The sequence below is a fragment of the Papio anubis genome, chromosome 9 (assembly GCF_008728515.1).
Source record: "Papio anubis isolate 15944 chromosome 9, Panubis1.0, whole genome shotgun sequence".
NCBI classification, from domain to species: Eukaryota; Metazoa; Chordata; class Mammalia; order Primates; family Cercopithecidae; genus Papio; species Papio anubis.
The window spans coordinates 60,476,509-60,498,295 of record NC_044984.1 but is presented as its reverse complement, the minus strand read 5'-3'; the positions used below and the strand labels follow the sequence as shown (position 1 = coordinate 60,498,295).

The window sequence follows — 21,787 nt, the reverse complement described above, 5'->3', positions numbered from 1 at the left end:
ATGATGGAAAAATGAATTCACACTCCTTAAAAACTTTTTCACCTTGGAGGTCATGGACACCTAAAGAGGTCTTTGAAATGGTCTGAAGGGGCCCTGCAAATATTCCATTCTAGAGGTTCTGGGGAAAGGGAGCAATAGTCATCTAGTACCATCGATGGGCAAGAGTTATCAAGGAAAGTCCTGGCAGGAAAGAATTCACATGGGACGCATGCCTGAAGGGAGAGCAACAGATCAAGCGCGGCTGTGCTGCAGTAGTGCCAGCCCTTGGCAAAACTGTTAAGCTTGTTTTGGGGCTTTGCTCACAGTTCCGCAGGCTCTCTGTTTGTTGCACAATCCCAGAGGGTCCATTGTCTTGTAGTCACAGGGCAATCTATGTGTTAATACCAAAGTTTTCCAGCAGATGGCAGTAAAGGGTCTTCAGGAAGGAGTGACTTCTAAAATCTCATCAGGTTACAGTTTGGACTACACTAGAGGCTGGTTGGCCTTCCCTTTCATGGTTCTCTGTTTTATGGGTGGCGGTGTTTGAGGAAAGGGAAGATTTTAATTGCTTAAACTAATTCCCTGCAAAGTGTTAGCAGATGAGGTTTAAATATCATCTATATTAGGGCTGCTAGGGATTTACTAGCCACCAAGATATAAAAGAGAGAACTTTAATGGTGAAATTTCATGCACTGAGACAAAGAGAAAAATTTGCTTTTTCCTTTCTTTCCTTTTTTTCTTCACACCCACCTTCCTTCCAAGGCAATGCCTCAGCCGGGATCTTGGTTTTGAGGCACCGAGGTCGGCTCCCAGGATCTGTCCCTGTAGTACAAGGAGGCACTTCTTATCAAAGATTTGCTTATCAACTTTGAATGTAAACAGGCTACAGTCAATTAACTCTTTAAAAATTACAAAAGACAGGCTGGGCGCCCAGCACTTTGAGAGGCCAAGGTGGGCGAATCACCTGAGGTCAGGAGTTCGAGGCCAGGCTGACCAATATGAAGAAATACCATCTTTACTAAAAATACAAAAAATTAGCCAGGCACGGTGGCATGCGCCTGTAATCCCAGCTACTGTCTAAGAGGCTGAGACAGGAGAATCGCTTGAACCTAGGGGGCAGAGGTTGCAGTGAGCCGAGATGGCGCCACTGCACTCCAGTCTGGGCAACAAGAGTGAAATTCCGCCTCCAAAAAAAAAAATTACTAAGGACATCACATAACCAAACCAGGACCCTTCCTACATGCAGGGAGGAAACAGTACTAAAGTTTTCTGAGTGCCTACTGGGTCTTTCCTTTCAATTATTTTTCTTAATCCTGGAGGCAATCCTTTTAGGTGGTTATCATTTTCCTCATTTTACAAAGAAGTAAATGGGTAGTCAGAGAAGGTAAGGCACCTCCAGGAAGTCTCCCAGTTAACATGTGGATTCAAATCTTTTATTTATTTATTTTTATTTATTTTATTTCATTTTTAAAAATAGAAATAGAGATGGATGTCCCACTCTGTTGCCCAGGCTGGTCTTAAACTCCTGAGCTCAAGCGATCCTCCCCTCTTACCTCCCAAAGTGCTAGGATTACAGGCGTGAGCCACCGAGCCCATCCTGGGTCCAAATCTTCACCTGTCGGATCCCAAAGCCCAGCCTCATGTTAGTAGAGTGCTCTAACACATAACTACTAAAGATGGGACTAAAGGTGACTTCTTTTTTATTATTTGGAGTTTTTTGTTGTTGAATAGGCAAAATATATACATGTACAACAAATTCAAATACACAGTCGCAAATACATTTCTCTGGTTTCATGCCTTGTTTGGGGCCACCCTCCCACAGGCAACCGCAGTATAGTTTCCTGTGTAGTCTTTCAGAAACGTTTTGGGCTTTTATAATATAAGCATATACATATATATCCTTTTTCTCCTTACATAAATGGTAGCTCACGAAACACATTGTTGTGTCTGTCTTTTTTCACTTAACAGCATATCTTGGAGGCGGGCTAAATAATTCTTTTTAAGAGCTTCAGAGTTGGAAATACTTTCCATCGTCTGTATGTACCATAATTTTATTTAACTGAAATTGATCTGTTTAACTGATATATTTATTTAAATGAGATTGATGAACCTTACAAAGATTACATTGTTAAATGACCATATTCCACTCAGTGTAGCCAGCCTTCAAAACCTTGCTGATGAATGAATGCCTCAAAATTGCAATAAGCATATGGCTTTCCAGAGTGACTTATTATCGGGTATACTTTTGAAAAGTTTGTTTTGTGCTTTAAAATGTATTCTCATTTCTAACATATGCATTTGCATGCGCACACACATACATTCTCACCACCTGAACCAGAATTAAAGGTTACCAGTGAAAGAGACCAGAGTCTCAATATGTTCTAGAAAAGTGAGCAGTGCTTATGGGATCTTTATCACTCTTTTATAGTAGTGAGACAATAAAACAGAGTCTGTGGTCTGTCTAAACCTCAATTCAGCTTCTTTGGAGTAGGATGATTTGGATCAGTAAGAGTAAAGTAGGAGTAGATCAGCCTTCCAGGAGAGACAGAGAAGGAAATCACAAAAGAAGCAATTCTATAATCTCTATAGATAAAGAAATTCCTTTTTAATCCAGTAAACTTTAAGCTCTTTAGATAGAAAGAGTTTTTTCATGGCTAATGTGAATGCAAGTCTGCTTTCTGTGTTGACACCTTATGAATTGTAATTCTAAAAGTGCTCAGGGATGAGTTTCTCTACAAAATTTTTTTAAAAATTAGCCAGGTATGGTTGTGCACACCTTTACTACCAGCTACTTAAGAGGCTGAGATTGGAGGATCGCTTGAATCAAGGAGTTCGAGGTTGCAGTGAGCTATGATCATATCACTGCACTCCAGCCTGGGAGACAGAGAGAGACTCTCCCTAAATTTTTTCTTAAAAGGACTCAGGAGTTCCTTAAAAGATGGAATTTATATTCTATTAACTTTGTATGCTACCCAGAAGTTATGGGAAGCTTGTGTGTGTGTCTGTGTGTGTGTGCGTGCACGTGTGTGTGAGAAACAGTGAGAGAGAGAGAGAGAGAGAGAGACAGAGACAGAGACAGACAGAGAGAGCACACAGCAATTATTCTCCCAATATCCACCTGTATTTAAGGACAGGCCCTATCTAGGAATTTCCAAGATGTCAGTGGGATATCCATGATGATGAGACTTTGCAATATTCCACGTAGTTACATTTCTTCCTTTGTTGTATACTCTATATTCAAATGGCAAATTTATTTGCCCTATTTCCAGGAGCTGACTTAATCTGTTGCAAGCAGCAATTTGATTTGGAAGGCTAGGATCAAGGTTGGTATCCTCCAGGAACAACTGTTCCTACTGCTCCTCCCCATACCGTGGGGTTACCCACACCACATGAACTCCATCTGTGTACTCATCCCTTGCCCTCTTATCTTAAGGCTGTGATACAAACCTTTGGGTGGGTGGAGGCCTCTTGCATTTTCTGGTTGCAAAGGATCTCAGAAATAATGACACTAAAGCAGGGGGAGCAGACAATGCTCTCTACTTATCTTGAAACAGAAACTGCCAGAATGGAGGAGATATAGGTGAAGCAGTGAACAAATGGCATGAGCTGGATGATACAGAATCGTGAAATTTTACATTTGGGAGAAACCTTAGAGGTCATCTAATCTAGTGGTTCTAAAGCATGACCATGAGCATGGACTGAGAAATATTCACTCACACACTCACACACACACACACACACACACACACACGTATACATCAGCAGGAACAAATTTTTGCCACATATCATGCAGGTGCAAGAAATGGTACATCTATTTAAATCAAATGAAGTCAGTTCTGATCAAGGTAGGGAGACTCTCCTTTTCTTAGGGTGGTATAAGTGTTTCTGGGGACTTGTGTAAGTGGGGACAGTTAGCTATTACTGAAATGATGTTGCATGAGGAGCTCAGTGACTTATAATAATAAGCCAGCAAGCTTATTATTGTTATAGCAATCAGCTCAAACTCAGTGGCTTGTAAATATAAGCATTGCTTTCTTATGCTCACAGGTCTGCTGGTTAGAGGAGGGCAGATAGATAGGTTTAGACTATATGTTGGGTTCAGGTGTGCCCCATGAGTCTTTCATTCTCCCTCAATCATTGGCTATCCAGGACACATCCTTTTCAAGGAAAATGCCAGGAATGCAAGAGATAAAAGAAACTAGGCAAGTCCACTTCAAGCCTCTGTTTCATTCCCATCTTCCAACGCAAGCCACATGCCCAAGCCCAGTGTGGGGTGGGAAAGTACCTTCATCCACAATGGGAGGGCGCTGTGAAGCTGAATGACAAGTGGCATTGATGTATAGCCTTCTTACAGGTTAATGAATGTCTTAGCCCATTTGTGCTGCTGTAACAAAATACCTAGGTGATTTATAGAGACTGGGTGATTTATAAATCCTAGAAATTTATTTCTTACACTTCTGGAGGCTGGGAAGCCAAAATCAAGGCACTGGCATCTGGTATCTGGCGAGGGCTGCATTATCTGGAGGGGAAGAGTGCTGTGTCCTCACACGGCAGAAGGTGGAAGTGCAAGAAGGAATGAACTCCCTCTGTCAGGCCTCTTTATAAGGGCACCTAATCCCACTGGAAGGGACACATTTAAACTATGCCAGTGGAGAGTTGGACTTATAATGCCACTCTTCATCTGGATTCCAAGACACTTCACTCATGGTTTTCTGCCTGCCTCATTGGAGCTTCCCTCTCAATTTCCTTTGTGGCTCCTTCTTCTCTCCATAAGCACTCACCACTGAAGAGTCCCAGGGCTCATTCCTTTGCATTCCTCTCCATTGACTACTCTCATAGCTGTAAATAGTGAGGACACCCACGGTTCCATCTCCGGCCAGCTCTCCTGAGCTCCAGATGCACAGTCCTCTTGAATGTCTAACAGATGTCTCAAACTCAAGTGTGTCCCTTCCAAAACTGCTCTACCTACAGCATTCTCTCAGTTAAAGTGGAAAATCCATCTTCCAATCATTTAGGCCAACATCCTTGGAGTCATCATTGAATCTTCTCTTTCTCTTTATTCAATTTCTAGACAAATGTGATTGGTTCTACTTTCAGAATTGAATCAGCATATTACCACTTCTTAGCATCCTCACTAATTACGAGCTTTGTCTACTCCATGGTTATCTCTCATCTGGACCACTAAGATAGCCTCCAAATAGGTCTCCTTGCTCTTACTTTGCCCACCTATAATCTACTCAGAGTGATCCTTTTGGAATGTAATTCACATCCAGTTATTCTTCTGCTCAAAACCTCATTCCACCTAAACTAAAAGCTCAAATCCTTTCAATGCCTAGCATTTTTCTACACTTTATTTCTCTGATAACCATCTCCTGCTTTCTCTTCTTCACTTACTCTGCTCCAGCCATTCTGGACTCCTTGCTGTTCCTTGAACACATCAGCCATACTCTTGCTTTAGTGACATAGCTTTCTCTTTCTCAAGTGCTTGTCCTCTAGGTATCTGCTGCTCTCAGATATTTGCCCCAGATATCTCTCTCGCCTGCTAATAGTCTTTGCTCAAATGTTGCCTTCCTAATGGGACCAACTCTGGCCAATATATTTAATATTGCAATCTGATGCCTCTCCCCAATCCTGATCTAGTACTCCTTATTCTCCTTAACTATTCTGCCTTCTCTCTTTTCATAACACGTATCACCTTTAAGCAACATATAACTTACTACTTTATTATGTTTATTGTTTATAGCAAGATAGTTTGTTTGAAAGGCAGAGGTAAGGCATATCTTTTTTGTAGTCATGTAAAGATTCCGTATTTGTTAGCAGTGGCCTTCACTTGGTGCAAATGCACAATTACTTATAGAGTCTACTACTTTTTCTCATTCACCCATGATAATAAAAGTAGAACTATTTGGTTTTTAGGCAATTGTAAATGTGGGCGCTGAACATTTCAGAAACTTTACACATATGGACAGTGAAATCACTCGATTAAATCTGATCATGCTAATAAGAGTATATTAATTTTATTATAGTTTAAATGAAAACACACAAAGATAACTCCAAAGAGCTCTCTGGACCTCCAAGAATACATCTATGGACCCTGATTTTGGAAAACACTGCCCTATGAAATAATTCCTAAGCAGATTAAAAGTTCACCCAAGATAAAGCCCTGAGCGTGAAATTTCTGGAATGTTTCTAACACTGACACTTGTTCACTTTGTGAAATAAAACATGTCATGCTATTCCTCCTGACACCCACAGATCAAGTTCAGAGTATTAGATAAGCAGGTTGAAAAGAAAAAGGAAACTAGTATTTATTAATCATCTAATAAATGCTAAGTGTTTTTATACATACCGTCTCATTTTCATCATTTCAACAAAACTACTGAATTATTTTCCTATTCTCACAAAACAAAACAAACTCAAAGAAGTTCAATGACTTGCCAAAGGTCACAAAGAAAGTGGTTGGATTCACAAAAAAAGAAAAAGAAAAAGAAAAAAATTTTAAAAATTTTATAAGTTCTAAATTTAACAAGAAGTTGCAAGAATGGTACAAAGAACTATATATATATATATATATTTGCTCAGAGAACTCATTCAAACTTTTATCTTAGAGACACAAGTTGCACTCAACTGGGTCTCCACATCCTTTATACTGAAACAGATCCTCAATCTTTTAATGACTTTGACATTTTTGAAGATTATACATCTGTCATTTCGTAGAATGTCTCTCGATTTGAACTTTTCTGATGTTTTCTCATGATGAGACCCTGGTACACATTTTTTGACAAGATATCATGAATGCTGTGTTTTCAATGTATCTTACTGACAGGCATGTGATTTTTTTTCCTCTTGCTGGTGGTGTTAACTTTTACCTCTTAATTAAGATTGGGGTGTCTTTCTGGCCTCTCTACTGTAAAGTTACTTTCCCCCTTGTTATTAATAAATATTTTGTAGGGAGATACTTTAAGGTTATACAAAATCTAATTCTTCAGTTTTCATTCACCAACTAGTTTTGCATTCATGGATGTTTTCTGCCACAATTGATTATAACTTAGTGGTTGCCAAATGGTAGCTTTCTAATTTAATCATTCTTTCTGTTATTTTTTTTGACGTGGTTTCTACTTTAAGGAAGAGCTTTCTCTTCAGCTTTATTCACTCATTCGTTCATCCACCCATTCATTCATATCAGTGTGGCTTCATGAATTCCTGTTTACCAAATAGGTTGTAATTTACTACTATCATTACTTATTTTGATGTTCAAATTGTCCCATATTTGGACAGCAGGATCCCCTCTAAATAGGTTTTGAATCAGTGTCTTCTAGAGCTGGATATTCTTTCATTATACCATTTAGATTCCTATAAATAAAGAAAAAATAAATGCAAAATTAGAAAAGCAATGAAGTAAGTATAGTGTCTGGCATAGGTTGCTCAGGCTTTGAAATCACCAGTTCTTAATTCAAATCCTGGCTCTGTCTTGTCTTAGTTGAATGATACTGGGCAAGTTTTCTGGCTTGTTCTGCCCTCATTTACTTATTTGTAAAGTGAAGAGGATAAGATTTATCCTAGTAGGTTGTAAGAATTACAAAAGATTATGTGCTACGTTTAAAAGACATGACACAGTGCCTGGCACACAATTAGTATGCAATAAATGGTAGCTATTGCAAGCTCTTAATAATTATGAGCCACACTTTCCTCATCTCTAAAATAGGGACACAAATCTACCACACAGAATTGTTAAAAAGATTGAATGAAGTAGCTTTGGTTTCGTCATCTATAAAAGGGCAACAATATGCATGTCACTGACTTGTTGTGAAGATTAAATGAAATTACATATGTAACGTTCCCAGCCCAGTGCCTGGCCTTTAGAAAGTACACCATAAATAGGAATTAGTGTTATTGCAAAGCAGACTTAAGACATCTGGAGAAGTTTTACAGAGGCAAAATAGCGCTTCAACTAAAGAAAATCACTCTTGCACTTACATGTGTGTGTACACGTGTGCATGCATATGAAAAGCCGGTGCCTATTGCTTATCTCTCTGAGTTTGAATCTCTTTTTTTCCTGTATCACTACATGCTGCTCTGGCTTGAAGAGAAGGCACACTTAAAAGTCATTTGTTTGGTCAAGTGCAGTGATTTAGAGATGCACTCACATTCCCTAATCTCATTTTTATCCACTTGCCTCTAACGGGGATTCTAATCAGCCTCCCCACTGATTTACTTCACTTCCTGTAATAAAAGAGCACTCAGAAGTGACATGAAAGCCAGGGGAGCAGTCACCAAGGGATCAGCACCTCAGCTGAAATGGATAGAAGGCTATTTTAATAGTAAAAGCAACAGATCAACATGAATGTTTGTAAGTTAATAAGTCCTACATTTGTTTAAACTTTCTGTTTTCATTTCAAACAAATAGCATTCAGTGGGTCTGGAGCCAAGCAAGTCCAACACCAAAATAACTTTCTCCTTCATAACTAGGGCTGGTAACTGGTCTCAAAAATAGGGAAATAGTGCTGGGAAAACCCCACTAACTGGTTGTCTCAGAGAGAGGTTCAAATGACTTGATGCCAGACTGGTAACTACCCCATCTTACTCATTCATAGCAAGTGTCAAAGACATTTCATAACCAAACATTTTACAAAAATGACATAGTAAATTCAATGCTTTAAACACATCCTGGGAGGTGCTGAGGCTCAAAGAACTCAACAACAATCAGAAACTTTTTTTTTTTTTTCCTGACGACATGGCACATGTTGACTATTATTTCTCCTTCTGTGTTTTGTTTTTTAATTTTTTCTCATCTTTCTAAATATTTATTGATTTATTTATTTTTGAGACAAAGTCTCCTTCTGTCATTCAGGCTAGACTGCACTGGTATGACCTTGGCTCACTGCAACTTCCATCTCCCGGTTTCAAGCGATTCTCATGCCTCAGCCTCCTGAGTAGCTGGGACTACAGGCATGTGCCACCATGCCTGGCTAATTTTTGTATTTTTAGTAGAGACCATGTTGGCCAGGTTGGTCTCGAACTCCTGACCTCAAATGATCTGCCCGCCTTGGCCTCCCAAAATGCTGGATGATAGGCATGAGCCACCGCCCTAGCCTTGTTTTGTTTTTTGTTTTGGTTTGGTTTTTTTATTTCTTTTTTTTTTTGACAGGGTCTCACTCTGTCACCAAGGCTGGAGTGCAGTGGCACTCTGCCTCCTGGGGTCAAGCAATCGTTCTGCCTAATTTTTTTTCTTTTTTTTTTTTTTTTTTTGTACAGATGAGGTCTTACTATGTTGCCCAGGCTGGTCACGAACTCCTGGCCTCAACTGGTCCTCTTGCCTTGGCCTCCCAAAGTGCTTTGATTATAGGTGTGAGCCACCATGCCCAGCCACAAGAATCAGGAACTATTTGTGTTTGGAGAGCCAGGCACTGTGCTTAACACACTACATGGGAGCCAAATGATAAGAACTTGGCCTGGCGCAATAGCTCATGCCTGTAATCCCAGCACTTTGGGATGCCAAGGCAGGTGGATCACCTGAGGTCAGGAGTTCAAGACCAGCCTGGCCAACATGGCAAAACCCCGTCTCTATTAAAAATACAGAAATGTGCCAGATGTGGTGGTACATGCCTGTGATCCCAGCCACTTGGGAGGCTGAGGCAGGTGAATCACTTGAGCCTGGGAGGCAGAGGTTACAGTGAGCTGAGATCATACCACTGCACTCCAGCCTGGGTGACAGAGCAAGATTCCATCTCAAAAAAAAAAAAAAAAAAAAAAGAAAAAGGAAAGAATCTATGAACACAAAGAAGGAAACAACATACCTAGAGTCTACTTGAGGTGAGGTGGGAGGGTGGGAGGAGGGAGAGGAGCAGAAAAGATAACTATTGGCTCCTAGGCTTGATACCTGGGTGATGAAATAATCTACATGACAAACCCCTGTGACACGTATTTATGTAACAAACCTTCACACGTACCCCCAAATGTAAAATAAAAGTATAAAAAAACACACACTACACAGATTATTTAATTCTCACAACAATATTGGGTGCCAAATACCACTACGTTGGTGCAAAAGTAATTGCGGTTTTTGCCATTAAAAGTAATGTAAAACCGCAATTGCTTTTGCACCAGCCTAATATTAAAACCTCAATTGCTTTTGCACCAACCTATTATTATACAGTAAAGAGGCCAGAAATTCTCAATTTATGGACTAGGAAACTGAGGTAAAGAAAATGCTTTTGCAAGATCACCCAGATAGTGATTCAGGGAGGTTTCACACCGAGGCAGCCTGATCCTGGAGTTCAAGCTCTTACTCTCTTCTAAATACCAGATGGGTTCGATTTTTGTTATTACTGTTCTTTTGTGTTTGTACTTCTATTTGATTATGGAGCTGTCGGTTGCACTGGGAATTGACTTCGAGCCAAGTAATGACACAGACAATGCTGAATAACAATTGCTTCTGAATTCTTTCTGGATATGGACCACTTTCTGATGCCCTGTGTCCATTCCCATCTCTCAGACTAACATGCAACATCAGTGCAAGGTGTGGAGGTGCAGGTCAGGTATTCAATTTTCAAAAAAGCTGCCTTTAAGACACGTATTTCTTTTGTTATTATGAATATATTTCAAAAACAGTATTCATCTATGTGGCTTCCATTTTGTTATTTAACCTCCCTGGGCCTCTATTATGAATCTATACTCAGAAGGGTTGCACAAGATGTCTTATAATATTCTTTCCAGCTCTGACCTGATGAGTTTCTAAATGACTGGATGACGATTTTATTATTTTGGTTCTTCAGCCTCTCCAGGAATCTTCCTCTCCCAACCTGTCCTTTGGCATTTTCATTTTTTTCCCCTCTTGAAATTGCATCCCTTTCCCTCTTTCTCTATCTTTCCTCTCTTGATTTTTTTTCCCTTATGTCTTTCCTTCCCTGCCTTTTTTCCTTCCTCTTTCCTTCAACTTCCTTTCTCTGCCACTTTTTCTCTCTTGGTTTCATCCCCTCACCTCCTCTTGTCTCTCTGATGATTTCTCTCTTTCCCCTTCTTTCTCTTCTCTGGATATTTTCTTCTCTCTTTCCCTTCCTCACCCTTTTCTTTCTTTCATTGAACTCAATATGCCTTACTTTTCCTTTGCTGTACTCTTAAATCCAAGCAGATCCTTGGAATGTAACAGGGTATCAGTCACAGGAAATTCAAAACGTGCGGTACCTTTCTTTAGAAAAAGACCAATGAATGCTTGGAAAAGCAGGAAGTTTAGGCACTGAACAGATTACCTTAGTTTCTCTGTGCTGTGCAGATAAGCTCATCATTGAGTTGCAAATATGATTGAGGTTCTAATTCAATAGAGGCATTTTTTTTCCTGGATGTGCCATGTTTCTGGTGTTCTTCTAGAATCATCTGGGCTCTTTCTTGTAGTAAAAACAGTACTTTCAAGTTATTAGCTTTATTTGGAAAACTTTAAAGACAATCTTTAAAAGCCTCAGGCTAAAACTCGCACCTCTATTATGTTACTTTTTTCCTCAATGAAGAGTTGCAAATGATATGAGCTGGATTTGGATCCTGAATGGACACAACATAAGATGTCAATATCTTATCCTGTATTCTTTCTCTGAGCTTCACAAATCTGTTTTGTATCCCTTCATTTTTGGTTACATTATTGAAGACATACCATTTTCTGAAAGTCTTCTTAGTCCAGATTTTTTAGATAGAAAAACCACCATTTTGTTTTGGATAATGAATCCTCCATCTACCTACTGACACGTGAGGCATTAGTTGGTTTGTAGCAGTGTCTTCATCATCATCAAACCATTTGGAACACATCCATTTTTTTGTAGGTCTCTTTTCTGTGCCAATTGAAGTGAGACTGGCTCTTTAAGATAAAACAATGTTAGTGAACAACCTTTATTTTTTAAATCACTTATGCTTGTAGAATGTGTTGTTTAAAATTCCCTTTGGGGTCCGGGACTTTATGCTGTATGCTCTTGGAAACACCAAGGTCTTTTCCAAGTTTCTATTCTTATTTCCCAGGGAGACAGACTAACTGTTAAAATGATCAGTATGCTTCTGATATTGTTGCATAAGTCATGTGAATAGGTACCCTGCTATGTTGCCCAATCTGCCCTTGAAATCCTGGACCCAAGTGATCCTCCAGCCTCAGCCTCCCAAGTATCTGGGAATACAGGCACATGCCACTGTGCTGGGCTCATACGAATATTTTTAAGGACGTACAAATAAACTTGGTTTGATCTAAAGGGTGAAGACATTATTTTGATTCCTAATTTCTACCATTTTTTTTTACGTAATCTTTTATTAGCCACCTCAGGTAATCACAGCATTTCAAAGGGGCTAGCTTGATACTTGGTCGAAGAGGGACTCTATCCTCCTCTGAATTTTGGATTCTAGCCTCAACATACACATCAGGTTTGGAATTTAATTTAATTCTTGGAAAATGGTTTCTTCATAAATTTTTTTTAATAAAAAAGAGATTTTAAAAGTATGATCAGGTGGTCTCCACACAGAGATGTACACGACACTTCCTGATTTGTGGATGACCCCCTTGGGTAAAAGGGCCATGATTGCTCAGTCCCCAGCTTCAACAACAGCTGGGGAAGCTCTGAAACCCTCCGACTGTGGCCAAGGTGGGCTCACCTTCAAAAGTGTCAAGGCCGGTGGGAGCTCTGAACTCAGAGCAGCTCCACAGTGGACTGGAGAGGATGATAAATGGATTCGTTAGTGTCGTGTGGAATGTCCACAAGAGCCCTTTTGCACCTGAGATGCAGAAAACATTAAAGGGGCCGGGGGGCACAAGCTTGGTTTCCAAAAGACAAAATACCATAAAAAGCGCATGCAATCATTGGGCAGATGATGAAGGAAGAAGGCATTGGACCTGCTCTTCAGGAAGGGACCTCAAGAGAGAACTTGCCAAAAAATCTCTTGGGAAGGTGTACATCTCCTGCAGCCTGCAGTAACCTCCCGGCTCCTGCAGGGCAGAAAGGAGGTCTCTTTTTTCAGAGAGATGGTCATGTTGGCACCAACACACAACACCTTCCCTTGTTTCTTGTTTTGGTCATGTTGGCACCAACACACAACACCTTCCCTTGTTTCTTGTTTCTCATTGGCATCACTTGACTGGGAATGCTCTGTGCTCCCAGGATGGTATTTCCATGAAGACATAGTTGGCCAGTCCTGCTCCCTATCCTCAACCTGATACTCACACAGTCCCAGACAGAGCAAGGCATTGGGCTGCAGTTACACAGCAATCTCATGTGACTAGGGCAGCACGCAGCTCAGGCCTCGTGTCATTAGAAACATCGCTGTTCAGCCAGGCTCGATAGTTCAAGCCTGTAATCCCAGCACTTTGGGAGGCTGAGGTGAGTGGATCACCTGAGGTCAGGAGTTCAAGACCAGTCTGGCCAACATGGTGAAACCTGGTATCTACTAAAAATACAAAAATCAGCCAGGCATGATGGTGCATGCCTATAATCCCAACTACTCAGGAGGCTGAGGCGGGAGACTCGCTTGAACCCAGGAGGCGAAGGTTGACATGAGCAGAGATCACATCATTGCACTCTAGCCTGGGGAACAGAGCAAGATTCTGTCCCGGAAAAAAAAAAAAAAAAGTAAAGAAAGAAAGAAACATTGCTGTTCAAGAATGAGTTGCTTTCTCATTCTAATAAAACTCAACAATCTGGATGTCCTTCTGTGAAAAAGGAAATCAACACAGATGGCATTATCTTAAAATTGGGCCACCATTGAAGTTGTGGATCAATGGCAACATGGAGTTTGGTTCCTACCGAAAACAAAACTGTCCCAACCCAGAGTCGCCAGTAGATGGCACCCTGAGCATCTGACATAAAATCTAAGGCTGAGAATATTTATCTTCACCAAAGCGCTTCTCAAAACATTAAGCAAAACTTTGACTGAAACGCAACCGTATTTGGACAAGCAGGTTTATTTTACTTTAGTGCTGTGTTATTAGAAACATACATATGTGTGTGTATATATTTTACTATCAAACCCTAAAGTTATGGAAAATATCCTTGATGGTTAGGATGGACTGTAAACTTTTACAGTATTATTTGCAGGCAGATTTTTCAATTTCTTATTTAAGCCAGCCTTTTCTTAATATGAGATTTAGTGGTTATGTGTCATACCATTGCTCAGGAAAACTCAGGAGAATACTTTTGGTTATCTAAATACCCCTGTGAAAGAAACGCACTCATAGGAAGAAAGAGAAATGCAGTGAGATACATTGTGTGTTTTTAAAGAACAACTGAAATAAATGTTTTTATTTTGCTGTATGCATCCATATGGAATTATGTACACAAACACGTACAGCAAGATCAAGATGAGCAGATATATGGATGTGGTTTAGTATAGAAATACCGCTTTATCTCAGATTCCAGCCCACACTCAAATCTGAAGGTTTTAGGGTAGGGAATAACTCAGAATTTAGTGATAGATGTAGTATTTGGAGGAGAAGCTATCCTTTAACCAAACAAACCATTGCCTTGGGTGGAAAGTCCGAACAAACCTTCCACTGTCTCTGTGTGGATATTGTCTTACTGGATAAGTGGTCAAACAAGATGTGGTGGAGTACAAACAAAAACTAAAGGACAGATTGGAGGATCAGAGACTCAAGTTGAATGACAAGACTATTTGAGACTGAAGCAAAATTAGGGACCAATAATCAGAAGAATATTAATGAGAGAGCAAAGTTCCAGAGGTACACATAAGAGGAGGAACTGGGAGCACTCAAGACTCAAAACTAAAGGCACACACAACTTGTGGGCAGAACAAGATGAGTTTCCTGGGATGAACGTGTTTTGCTTGTAATTTTGTTCCCTTTGAAGACGGAAGGACTGCCTCAGGGATGCCTCTTTGCCCTTCTCAATGGCAGTCTTCTTTCTGTATGCAGCAACCGACAGACTTACTGATCTCTTTGTAATCACAAATGTTGACTCCCATCATTTATTCAGAGGTTATTTCATTGTTAGCTTTGACACTTGACAAGGAGTTGTATCTTGCAGACAGTGAAATAAATACTCATTCTTTGAGGTAACTGGATATTAAAGGGAAGTAGAAGTCCTCAGAGTGTCCAGAGAGGGTGAGCTGGTGTTGAGTGTCTGTGGGAATTTCAATTATTTGAGTTGCAAGTTGGTTTGGAAACTCCTTCAGGAAGTTGAGTGGCAGGTAAGGACAGGCTGGTGAAATCCTGGTCAACAAATTTCACCCAAGTCCTGGTGTTAGCAGCGATGGAGTGTCTAGTGTCAGTAGGAGCGCTGACCTATAGGGCGAAAGTGTCCTTGTATGTGGCATTGGGACACAGATTCAAACATCCTCAGCTTTAGGAGTCTTTGTATCATCCTTTCCTGGGACAGCCATGTTTTCATGAGCTCATTGGCCTTCCTGGCGCACAAGGATGAAAATAGTAAAAAGGAGGCCAAAAACAAAGCCATATTGACCTCAGTTGAATTCCAAAGATGAGGAGAAAGAAGTGTTAGAGTTTGCCAAATGGAAACAGAAACTAGTCTGTGGGAAAAGCAGTTTTATTTTCAGTCTTCCAAATAGATCTTTCAAATGGCAAACCATAAAAAGTAAGTATGAACACTATTGAGGAATTGCCTGAAATACACAAAAAGGGCCCAGGCCATTGTTCAGCAAACAGTTAATCATGAGACCAATATATTGCTGTAGTATCCCCAGGAATGTTTAACACTTTTAAAAGGAGAAAGCACGGGAGAAAAATATGCCTAATGGCTGCTAAATGGCAAAAACGAGCTAAGTCTGATTCTCCTCACCTCACAGGGGAGTTAAAGGTATTGTAAAGCCTGGGAGTTTCCTCAGTTCATTCGACAAGGAATATTATTGTCTAGTGCTATCTCGTATCCAAGCTGGTTTTGAGTTGTTGCTCCCATACATCCTGTGTGACTTTAAGCAAGTTGCTTAGGCTCTCTGAGCCTTAGTTTGACAATTGTATCTACCTCAAAGATTAAGGCATGGTAGTAATGAACATAGAAATATTATTAATATTACTAAATATTTATTGAATACCTACTATATTCTAAACACAACTCATTTTTTTAAAAATCCATAATTATTTACATCCTATATGCTGATTCAGGGCTTTGTGTCATGGGGAAGTTATTTTCCTCAATGGCTGAGAAAGCCAGTGTGCAAGAGTTAATTTGTAGGGTCCTCTAATGACAGGGCATTCTTCCTTTAGTAAAAACATTTAAAAGCAAAGGGCTTTTTGTTTGTTTTTTGAGACAGGGTCTTGATGCATTGCCTTGGCTGGAGTGCAGTGGTGTGATCATAGCTCATTGCAATCTGGAACTCCTGGACTCAAGTGATCTTCCCACCTCAGCTTCCTGAGTAGCTAGGATTACAGGTGTGCACCACCATGTGGCAGGCTAATTGTTTTATTGTAGAGATGGGGTCTTGCGATATTGCTCATGCTGGTCTCAAACTCCTGGCCTCAGGCGATCCTCTCACCCAAGCTTCCTAAAGTGTGGGGATTCCAGGTGTGAGCCACTGCACCCAGCCTGGATTATTATTATTATTATTTTAAAGAATAAGAAAGAGAGAGACATATTGTTGGACTTTCCTTATATGCTTTTTGTTATTTTCTAAATTTTCTTCTGGATCCATTCCTGCTACATTCTGAAATAAATTGCCTTATAGACACAAATAGCTAGTGCGGACTGTAGTCCAGCATCCTATAAGGGAACTGCTCCTTAAAATGACTGTATTTGATGGCTCAACCTTTGCCAGTTGCTGCCTTAAATCACAGAACAGATCAATGTCTGTTGTATTTTTTTGACTTGGCTTTCTACTCCAGTCAACAGAAATAATTCATTCTTTGAGAGACAAAGAGAGAGATTCAAACTAAAGACAGATAAGATATTGCTGCTTAATAGAGTGCATTCCATGTTGGCACATAGACAGCTTTTCCTTCACGCGGCCTTACTTGTACACCAACTATTAGAAATAGCTAGAAAAATTAAAATAATTGTATGAATTCTCTTCTAACAGCCAGAATTATTGCTGCAGATATTTGTCAGCCTGGAAGAAGGGTAATATCATAGTCTGTCCTGCTGCATCTGATATAGATAGTTCCTTATATTTGTCTAATATCTTGATTTTTATATTTTTGAATGTGTAGAATTTCTCTTTTTTTTTCCCAAATATACTCTGCCACTTTTCATAGTTTCCAGTTCTCCAATGACATATTTTGACTTGGTTTTTATTTCCTTGTAAAAAATAAGCATAATTCTTTTGTGGTCCTCATTTGATACTTTCTATGTCTTTGGTATTTGTGGGTCTGTTATCTGTTATTTCTTCTAGTGGTCATTTGAAGTGCCCTGTTTTCTTGTGTGCCTGGTTATTTTTGGCTGTGTGTTGGACATTGTATTTAGAAAAATGTATTAGATATACAGACTTTAGTTTGAATCTCTCTTTGATGCCTACAAATCAATTTTCCTCTACAGCACGTTATTTTGTTTCAACCATGAGCCTGGGAACAAGAACAATCTGGAACCACCATAATACACCTTCAAGGCTTGAAATTTCATGAACAACCCAGATGATGCTAGCTGTATATATCCATGTGAAGGCTGGGTTACTCCCACATCATCCTTACTCTGATCTTAAAGTAAGAGAGAGTTTATCAGAGTCTTTGCCTTTGGTAGGCTCCAGGCTTTTACTTACATCCTGTCAAACTTTGAAGCCCACTCAAAGTACTGTTGAGTTTCAAAACTTGTTTCTTATGGATCAACAAATGCCCTCAGGGCAAAGCAGCTTTGAATGCTGGGCTTACCTCTCTAGGGTCTTGTCGTCACCTAGATTTTGGGCCAATAACACTACCCTATTTTGCTAGCTTCTTGATGCTTTTTAAGATGATACTTTCACTCTTTTAATTTGCATCAGTGGTTTAAGTGACTTAGTTCTGTCATGTTTGGAAGATTGCTGATGCTCTGGGGTAAGTAATGGGATTCTAAAAATGGGTATGAACACATGCTCAATTCAGAAAATGGTACCTATAAAATAAAAACAAAACTAAATACAAATGAGGAGTAATATGAAAGTCACATAGAAGGGAGAATAAAGCCTGAATATTTTTCTGTATATAGCTTCTACACAGTGTGAAATTTGGGGGGCTTTTCTTCAAATAGAATTTGGAAGCACCCTTGAAAAATTTGTAAGTTTATTAGTTACTTTTGCTGTGTGATAACCAACTGCAATACATGCAATACATGCAGTAAGCATGTAGTTTTTTCGCATGTGTCTGTGGGTTGGCTAGGGTGCAAATGGAATTCAGTTCTGCTTATCATGCCTGGTTCTAGTGTCCAAGCAGGAGCAACAACAGTGAATTGGGGCATTTTTTCCCATGGCGGAAGCCAAAAGCTCCCAGAGGAGTGAGTGGAACAACTGATGGTTTTTAAAGCCTAAGCTAGGAACTGGTGCCCTAGTACTTCAGCCCACATTCCATTGACCAAAACAAATCACATGTTTGTGCCTAACATCAGTGGAATGGAGAGGAAATCCAAAAAGTAATCGAATCTACCAAGTAGGTCTTCCAATAAATTGACATGAGGTGGTGGTGATTGTAAAGTACCAAGTATGGTACAGATCTGGTGATATGAAACCATGCTTTCAAATGCTAAAATTCGATAAACTGTTTCTGTAAGCTTTCTTTTTCTTTTTCTTTCTTTCTTTCTTTTTTTTTTCTTTTTTTGAGATAGGGTCTCACTCTGTTGCCCAGGCTGGAGTGCAATGGTGTGATCTCGGCTCACTGCAACGTCTGCCTTGTGGGATCAAGTGATTTTCCTGCCTCAGCCTCCTGAGTAGCTGGGATAACAAGCGTGTACCACCACACCTGGGGCTAATTTTTGTATTTATTTATTTATTTTTTTTAGTAGAGACGAGATTTTACCATGTTGGCCAGGCTGGTCTTGAACTCCTGATTTCAGATGATCCACCGGCCTCGGCCTCCCAAAGTGCTGGGATTACAGGTGTGAGTCACTGCACCTGGTCTCTATAAGTTTTTCTAAAGCTCCATACATTATTGGTAATTGGACACATCTAGAGAATTTTCACATGAACTCTTACTTGCTAACACATATCTGAAAATGACATCTTTTAAGGTATTCCCTACCTAAATAGACATGACAAATAGTAAACAAGTTCTTAATGTTGACCTTTAAAAAATGTAATTGAGGCCGGGCATGGTGGCTTACGCCTGCAATCCCAGCACTTTGGGAGGCCGAGACGGCTGGATCACGAGGTCAGGAGATCGAGACCAACCTGGCTAACATGGTGAAACCCTGTCTCTACTAAAAATACAAAAAAAAAAAAAAAAAATTAGCCAGGCATGGTAGTGAGCCCCAGCTACTTGGGAGGCTGAGACGGGAGAATGGCGTGAACCTGGGAGGTAGAGCTTGCAGTGAGCTGAGATCACACCACTGCACTCCAGTCTGGATGACAGAGTGAGGCTCTGTCTGAAAGAAAGAAAGAAAGAAAGAAAGAGAGAGAGAGAGAGAGGAAGGAAGGAAAGAAGGAAGGAAGGAAGGAAGGAAGGAAGGAAGGAAGGAAGGAAGGAAGGAAGGAAGGAAGGAAGGAAGGAAGGAAGGAAGAAAGGAAGGAAGGAGAATTCCTTCGATTCAGTTTTTATGTCTGCTATTCTATGTTTTAATATACAAGATCCCTGTTTTGTTCTCTGAACATCCTTTTTTAACAGATTACTATTCTTGTGTCACAACTGTTTGATCTTTCTTAGGCTCTCCAGGGCAGTTTTTGACTTTTTTTCTACTGTATAGTTTGTTTCCCCTGCATTGTTTTATTCTCCTTGTTTGCTTGGGCCCCTGTTTTTTCGCATTAGAGGATTTCTTCAAAGGTCTAGTGATCCTTATTTTCTGCTTATATTAATATTAGAACTTCATCCTGCTGATTGGAAGCTCTGTGCATGTGGGAGTGGTTTGGAGTGTGTGGACTAGTCGCTGGCTGGGCCATTTTGTTGAGGATTTTTCTCAAAGGCTAATCACATGAACTGGAGAAGACTTTTCCAAACTCTTGCCTACATTTCAGGGTTCTGGAGGCTCAATGGGAGAAGAAGTCTGGGTAATCTCAACATAAAGAATGTCACTTCTCTCTTACTCCTTATGTCTTCAACATAACATCATTGCACTTGACTGAGCCTGGTGTCCTCCAGTCTAGGGACCCTCTGTTTTACTCCTGGAGATTGAGCCTCCTGTCTTCTGCTGGGGTGGAAAAAGAGCAATTGATTAACTGCATGGAGTGGAATAGAAGGATCTGTTGAGGGATTAATTACTTCTTAAACATACTTCCAACAGTTCTGTTTTCGATCTCACCCTCATCCCTGCTACCAAAGATGTTGTGCCACCAATATTTAAGCCTTTTGTGGGTCCCCAGTGTAATTCAAGTTGCTCGTCAGCATTCCTAGTTGTTGGCTTAAGTTTTAGCTCTCAAGTCTGCCAAATGCCTTTCCGTTTGTCCAACAGCTTTCTCCCTTCCAAAATTTCATTATTATTGTTTTCTCTTTCTCTTTATACTTGTGGGTATATGCTTTGAAATTTTTTCTTTATTGTTGCTTTAGTTAAGTCTTGGGGAGAGTGCAGAAGCTAATGCCATCTTCGGCCAGAAGCCTATCTGACTTTCCCAGGTGAATTTTACTCTACTTCAGTCTGTAACCTGTTTGACTGGATGTAAATTTCTTCTCAGTCATTTAGGAGGCTTGTTTCATGCTATGTTATCAGACAGGAATTATGGTTTAAGGCAATAACTCCATCACTATCATACCAAGGGTTGCTCAGTATGATCTTTGGTGTGCATGAACTACAGAAACTGCTACATATTCCCCACCCTCAGTGAGTATTGGGAGTAGTATTGGGAAGTCCATATTATAAGGCCAACTTACGGGTTTAGAAATCCAGTATTGATTTCCCTTTCTGGGCTGAAGATGGCAAAGAAGATAGCAACACTACATTTTTTCCCTTATGAATTAGCTCTCTGCCTCTCCTTTCCCGTGGAGCCTCTCTTCCCACTTCTCCCTTCTTTCATTGCTTTTTTTTGCTTGTTTTTATTGACTGAATGATTTCCTCTGTCCTACCTGGGCCCAAAACACTGACCCTGTGTGAAGAGAGGCCTTTTGAGATTGGGGCCATCCATGGTCCTTCAGGGTTGTATTTCCTTTCTATTCTGGGTCAGGGGAGGGGTGGGGAAACCAATCATTGTGTCAGCAAGTGTTCATGAGCCTTCTGTCTCTCACTGCACCACGTCACTCTCCTATCACCCCAGTACTTGCTGGCTTTTGCTGCAGCTACAGGGGTAAGGGTAGAATTGAGTCTCTATATTGATAAGAAGTAGAGCACATGTATGACTGAGCTCACATTTGAGGGGGACCTCCACACACACCCACTCGGTATTGCCTGTTTCTCAAATACTCCAATCTTATGGACTGTCCAATCTCACATTCACAGATAGAAAAACTGGGATGATGAAAAGGTGTGGATATTTCTATATTAAACCATTGATACAGTTGAATGTATATGTTTATGTAGATGAGTGATTCTTAACTGAATGAGGTAAGTCAACTGACAGACTTATTCAAACCATGTATTTTCCAATTCTAGTATGATGTCCAAGGGATATGGTCCTCAGGCAAAAAAAAACTCTGCCAGAAATGTCACTGTTGTGGATGAGACACATTCTATCATTTGGGTATTTTTTGATTAGGAAAATCTTGAGAATAAGCAATCCTAAGTGACCCTCTGCTTGAGGTTTGAAAGGATAGTGTCCTTTTAGTTCAGAACAA

General features: G+C 40.2%; 1 long non-coding RNA gene across 1 annotated transcript; it reads right to left on the bottom strand.

Moving 5' to 3' along the window:
• Positions 1–743: 743 nt before the first annotated feature.
• On the bottom strand, positions 744–7,664 carry LOC103875822. The gene is made up of 3 exons (XR_004176106.1): positions 7,222–7,664; positions 3,427–3,536; positions 744–801 (listed from the first exon to the last, which is right to left on the bottom strand). It is a non-coding gene; the product is annotated as an uncharacterized LOC103875822 (long non-coding RNA).
• Between the last annotated feature and the right edge of the window lie 14,123 nt (positions 7,665–21,787).